Source organism: Triticum dicoccoides, chromosome 5B, assembly GCF_002162155.2.
Source record: "Triticum dicoccoides isolate Atlit2015 ecotype Zavitan chromosome 5B, WEW_v2.0, whole genome shotgun sequence".
In the NCBI taxonomy this organism is placed as follows: Eukaryota; Viridiplantae; Streptophyta; class Magnoliopsida; order Poales; family Poaceae; genus Triticum; species Triticum dicoccoides.
The window spans coordinates 672,561,675-672,568,773 of NC_041389.1; positions in this window are offsets into that span (position 1 = coordinate 672,561,675).

The window sequence follows — 7,099 nt, forward strand, 5'->3', positions numbered from 1 at the left end:
CGCGCATCGTCACCTCGTCCTTTGCCAGTGCCCGCTTATTCCGTAGTCCCTGTTTCGAGTTGCAAATATTAGCAACAGAACCAGTATCAAATACCCAGGTGCTACTACGAGCTCTAGTAAGGTACACATCAATAACATGTATATCACATATACCTTTGTTCACCTTGCCATCCTTCTTATCCGCCAAATACTTGGGGCAGTTCCGCTTCCAGTGACCAGTCTGCTTGCAGTAGAAGCACTCAGTTTCAGGCTTAGGTCCAGACTTGGGTTTCTTCTCTTGAGCAGCAACTTGCTTGCCGTTCTTCTTGAAGTTCCCCTTTTTCTTCCCTTTGCCCTTTTTCTTGAAACTAGTGGTCTTGTTAACCATCAACACTTGATGCTCCTTCTTGATTTCTACCTCCGCAGCTTTCAGCATTGCGAAGAGCTCGGGAATAGTCTTGTTCATCCCTTGCATATTATAGTTCATCACGAAGCTCTTGTAGCTTGGTGGCAGTGATTGGAGAATTCTGTCAATGACGCAATCATCCGGAAGATTAACTCCCAATTGAATCAAGTGATTATTATACCCAGACATTTTGAGTATATGCTCACTGACATAACTGTTCTCCTCCATCTTGCAGCTATAGAACTTATTGGAGACTTCATATCTCTCAATTCGGGCATTTGCTTGAAATATTAACTTCAACTCCTGGAACATCTCATATGCTCCATGACGTTCAAAACGTCGTTGAAGTCCCGATTCTAAGCCGTAAAGCATGGCACACTGAACTATCGAGTAGTCATCAGCTTTGCTCTGCCAGACGTTCATAACATCTGGTGTTGCTCCAGCAGCAGGCCTGGCACCCAGCGGTGCTTCCAGGACGTAATTTTTCTGTGCAGCAATGAGGATAATCCTCAAGTTACGGACCCAGTCCGTGTAATTGCTACCATCATCTTTCAACTTTGCTTTCTCAAGGAACGCATTAAAATTCAACGGAACAACAGCACGAGCCATCTATCTACAATCAACATAAACAAGCAAGACACTATCAGGTACTAAGTTCATGATAAATTTAAGTTCAATTAATCATATTATTTAAGAACTCCCACTTAGATAGACATCCCTCTAATCCTCTAAGTGATTACGTGATCCAAATCAACTAAACCATGACCGATCATCACGTGAGATGGAGTAGTTTTCAATGGTGAACATCGTTATGTTGATCATATCTACTATATGATTCACGCTCGACCTTTCGGTCTCCGTGTTCCGAGGCCATATCTGCATATGCTAGGCTCGTCAAGTTTAACCTGAGTATTCTGCGTGTGCAAAACTGGCTTGCACCCGTTGTAGATGGACGTAGAGCTTATCACACCCGATCATCATGTGGTGTCTGGGCACGACGAACTTTGGCAACGGTGCATACTCAGGGAGAACACTTCTTGATAATTTAGTGAGAGATCATCTTATAATGCTACCGTCAATCAAAGCAAGATAAGATGCATAAAAGGATAAACATCACATGCAATCAATATAAGTGATATGATATGGCCATCATCATCTTGTGCTTGTGATCTCCATCTCTGAAGCACCGTCATGATCACCATCGTCACCGGCGCGACACCTTGATCTCCATCGTAGCATCGTTGTCGTCTCGCCAATCTTATGCTTCCACGACTATCACTACCGTAGTAATAAAGTAAAGCATTACATCGCGATTGCATTGCATACAATAAAGCGACAACCATATGGCTCCTGCCAGTTGCCGATAACTTGGTTACAAAACATGATCATCTCATACAATAAAATTCAGCATCATGCCTTGACCATATCACATCACAACATGCCCTGCAAAAAACAAGTTAGACGTCCTCTACTTTGTTGTTGCATTTTTTACGTGGCTGCTACGGGCTTAAGTAAGAACCAATCTCACCTACGCATCAAAACCACAACGATAGTTTGTCAAATAGACTCCGTTTTAACCTTCGCAAGGACCGGGCGTAGCCATACTGTTGGGTTTCGTAGTAATTTCAAAAATTTTCCTACGCGCACACAGGATCATGTGATGCATAGCAACGAGAGGAGAGTGTTGTCTACGTACCCAACGTAGACCGACTGCGGAAGCGATGACACGACGTAGAGGAAGTAGTCGTACGTCTTCACGATCCAACCGATCAAGCACCGAAACTACGGCACCTCCGAGTTCGAGCACACGTTCAGCTCGATGACGATCCCCGGACTCCGATCCAGCAAAGTGTCGGGGAAGAGTTTCGTCAGCACGACGGCGTGGTGACGATCTTGATGAACTACAGCAGCAGGGCTTCGCCTAAACTCCGCTACAGTATTATCGAGGAATATGGTGGCAGGGGGCACCGCACACGGCTAAGGAATCGATCACGTGGATCAACTTGTGTCAACTTGTGTGTTTAGAGGTGCCCCTGCCTCCGTATATAAAGGAGCCAAGGGGGGAGGAGGCGCCGGCCAGGAGGAGGTGGCGCAGGAGGAGTCCTACTCCTACCGGGAGTAGGACTCCCCCCCAATCCTATTCCAACTAGGATTCCCAAGGGGGAAAGAGGGAGAGGGGTGGCCGGCCACCTCTCCTAGTCCTAATAGGACTAGGGGAAGGGGGGAGGCGCGCAGCCCCCTTGGGCTGCCCCTTTCTCTTTTCCACTAAGGCCGGCCCATATGGCTCCCGGGGGGTTCCGGTAACCTCCCGGTAACCCGGTAAAATCCCGATTTCACCCGGAACACTTCCGATGTCCAAACATAGACTTCCAATATATCAATCTTTATGTCTCGACCATTTCGAGACTCCTCGTCATGTCCGTGATCACATCCGGGACTCCGAACAACCTTCGGTACATCAAAATGCATAAACTCATAATATAACTGTCATCGTAACCTTAAGCGTGCGGACCCTACGGGTTCGAGAACAATGTAGACATGACCGAGACACGTCTCCGGTCAATAACCAATAGCGGGACCTGGATGCCCATATTGGCTCCTACATATTCTACGAAGATCTTTATCGGTCAGACCGCATAACAACATACGTTGTTCCCTTTGTCATCGGTATGTTACTTGCCCGAGATTCGATCGTCGGTATCCAATACCTAGTTCAATCTCGTTACTGGCAAGTCTCTTTACTCGTTCCGTAATACATCATCTCACAACTAAAATATTAGTTGTAATGCTTGCAAGGCTTATGTGATGTGTATTACCGAGAGGGCCCAGAGATACCTCTCCGACAATCGGAGTGACAAATCCTAATCTCGAAATACGCCAACCCAACATCGACCATTGGAGACACCTGTAGTACTCCTTTATAATCACCCAGTTACGTTGTGACGTTTGGTAGTACCCAAAGTGTTCCTCCGGTAAATGGGAGTTGCATAATCTCATAGTCATAGGAACATGTATAAGTCATGAAGAAAGCAATAGCAACATACTAAACGATCGGGTGCTAAGCTAATGGAATGGGTCATGTCAATCAGATCATTCTACTAATGATGTGACCTCGTTAATCAAATAACAACTCATTGTTCATGGTTAGGAAACATAACCATCTTTGATTAACGAGCTAGTCAAGTAGAGGCATACTAGTGACACTTTGTTTGTCTATGTATTCACACATGTATTATGTTTCCGGTAAATACAATTCTAGCATGAATAATAAACATTTATCATGATTATAAGGAAATAAATAATAACTTTATTATTGCCTCTAGGGCATATTTCCTTCACAAATTCTTCCTGAGAAGTGCTGATTTGTTGAGCAAGTAAAGAATCACGCTCCTTCTGAAGATCTTCATAACTCACTCTTAGCTTCTCAAGATCTTGCTTTCTTTGAAGAAATTCATAAGAAAGTTTCTCATGATCAGATAAGAGAGTGTTATGATGACTTTGAAGGTTATCAAACCTAGACTGAAGTCTCTGAAGATTTTCAGTCAGGGCTTTAGTGCGATCCATTTCTTCACCCAACATATCATCACTTTTGTCTAGCATGTTTTGAACCTTTTCAAAAGCCCGTTGTTGTTTTACAGCAATCTTTGCAAGTTTAGAGTAGCCGGGCTTGAGATTCTCATCAGATTCATTTTCACTAGATTCAGAGGAGGTGTATTTGAGTACCTTTGCACCTTTTGCCATGAAGCAATAGGTGGGAGCGTAGTCATCATTATCTTCATCAGGCTTGTCGGTGGGGTCAGTTTCTTCAGTGTTGAAGATGGACTTGCTAATGAAAGCAGTAGCGAAGGCCAGACTCGCCACACCAGATTCGGATTCTTCAGGCGCCTCCTCTTCCTCATTTTCCTCAGATTCAGCTTCAGAGTCCATTTCCTTGCCAATGAATGCCCGAGCCTTCTTGGAGCTGCTCTTCTTGTGAGATGAAGACTTCGAGGATTTTGATGATGAAGATTTTGACGATTTCTTCTTCTTCTTCGCATCATCAGAACTGTAATCCTTGTATTTCTTCTTCTTCAATTCCTTTTCCCACTGAGGACAATCTTGAATATAATGACCAGGTTTCTTGCATTTGTGGCACAACCTTCTCTTATAGTCACTTGATGAGGAATCACTGCTTCTTGAGGATTTTCCAAAGCGACCACGTCTTGAGAACTTCTGGAATTTCTTCACGAGCAGTGCTAGCTCCTAGCTCAATTCTTCAGGATCACCAAGGCTACTACCAGAGTCCTCACATTCAGACTCAGACACAACCTTGGCCTTCAGGGCACGTGGTTTGCCATAGCTCGAACCATAGAGATCTCTCTTTTCAGCAAGCTGGAACTCGTGAGTATTTAGCCTTTCGAGGATATCGTCAGGATCAAGAGACTTGTAGTCAGCCCGTTCTTGTATCATCAGACCCAGAGTATCAAATGAGGAATCAAGCGATCTCAACAGTTTCTTCACCACCTCATGGTCAGTGATATCAGTGGCACCGAGGGCTTGAAGCTCATTTGAGATGTCAGTGAGGCGATCAAAAGTTTGTTGGACATTTTCATTGTCGAGTCTTTTGAAGCGGTTGAAGAGATTCCGAAGAACATCAACTCGAGAGTCACGCTGAGTTGAGACTCCTTCATTCACTTTGGACAGCCTATCCCAGATAAGCTTAGCAGTTTCCAAAGCACTCACTCTTCCATACTGTCCTTTACTCAGATGGCCACATATGATATTCTTCGCTTGAGAATCGAGTTGCTTGAATCTCTTCACATCGGTAGCATTCAGTGAGGGTGAAACAGAGGGAACACCATTTTCCACAACATACCAGAGATCATTGTCAATTGCCTCGAGATGCATTCGCATCTTGTTTTTCCAGTAGGGGTAGTCCGTCCCATCAAAGGTAGGACACCCAGTCGAGACCTTGATCATACCTGCGGTCGACATAACTAAAACTCCAGGCGGTTAAACCAAAATCACACAGAACAAGGGAGTACCTTGCTCTGATACCAATTGAAAGTGCGTTATGTCGACTAGAGGGGGGGTGAATAGGCGATTTTTATGAATTCTTCACTGAGGAATTTGCCGGTGAGGAAATTCCTTAGCGAAGAACTATTAGCAGCGGAATAAGTACTCAGAAGTAAGCATAACAGAATACACGCATGGTCATCAAGATGAAATGAAGACTAGCACAGAGTACAGAAAGCGTAATCACAGGATAACACAAGATGAAGACAAATAGACTGAAGAAATTGAACTGAGAAAATTGAGAAAGTCTTCAGTCAAAGTCTTCAAACACATATATGAACAAACACTCAACGCAGTAATGAGGAAATGAAAGGGTTGAGGAAATAGAACCAGTTAGGTTGGTGAAGACAATGATTTGGTAGACCAGTTCCAACTGCTGTCTCAGTTGTACGTCTGGTTGGAGCGGCTGAGTATTTAAACTCGAGGACACACAGTCCCGGACACCCAGTCTCTGAGCACGCAGCTCAGGACACCCGGTCCTCACCGTATTCTCCTTGAACTAAGGTCACGCAGACCTCGTCCAATCACTCGTGGTAAGTCTTCAGGCGACTTCCAAACCTTCACAGACTTGGTCACTCGGCGATCCACAATTCCTCTTGGATGCTCTAGACCTTGACGCCTAACCGTCTGGAAGAAGCACAGTCTTCAAAGGTAACAAGCGTCGGATCCACGCGGGATCAATTTCTTCAGTGATGCTCAATCACTTTGGGGTTTGTAGGTGTTTGGGTTTGGGATTTTCCTCACTTGATGATTTTCGCTCAAAGTCCTCGGAGGATGGGTTGCTCTCAAATGACAAGTGTCAAGTTCTCTCGGAGCAGCCAACCAGCTAGTGGTTGTAGGGGGCGGCTATTTATAGCCTAGGGAGCAGCCTGACATGATAAGACATAAATGCCCCTCAATGATATGACCGTTAGGTGGATAAGATATTTTGGGACAGCTGGCGCGCAACACAGCAACGGTCGAAAATTTGACTCTCAAATTCCTCAGGGCTATCATGTTTCTCGCTATGTAGGTAATTCGCACTGGCGAATTCCTAACTCCTCAGTCAGAACAAATTCAACAGCGACCAGAAGAACTTCGTCTCTGTCACTGAAGAAAGTGACTGAACTGTATGAGATTTCCAAAGGCTTCACTCGAAGGGATTGGTAGGTGTAGGATTTGAGTTGAGCATCACATGGAAATTTTTCCTTAGTATTTCCTCGACCCCCTTTAACAGTACGGTGTTTCCTATGACTCAAGAAAGAAAAAATGAAACTACGAAAACAAAAGTCTTCACGCTTCATGTTCCACAAATGAATACCAAGTCTTCAAGGTCACACCAATTTCTTCACTTTCAAAGTCTTCAGAAAGTCTTCAGAATATCAAAGTCTTCAGTTGAAGAACGTCATTTTTAGGGGTCGACTTTCTCTGTAAATATCGAACTCCTCATAGACTTATAGACCTGTGTACACTCACAAACGCATTAGTCCCTTAACCTATAAGTCTTCAATACACCAAAATCACTAAGGGGCACTAGATGCACTTACACGTCGGAATCTGCCTCGGCCGCCGTGGTCCGTCGCCGGCAGTCGTGTCCCCTCCGGCACCGGCAAAGACGGCGACGGCCAAAACTACGGCGAAAGCGCGCGCGTGGTGGCGGCCATGTCCAGACGTGGTTTG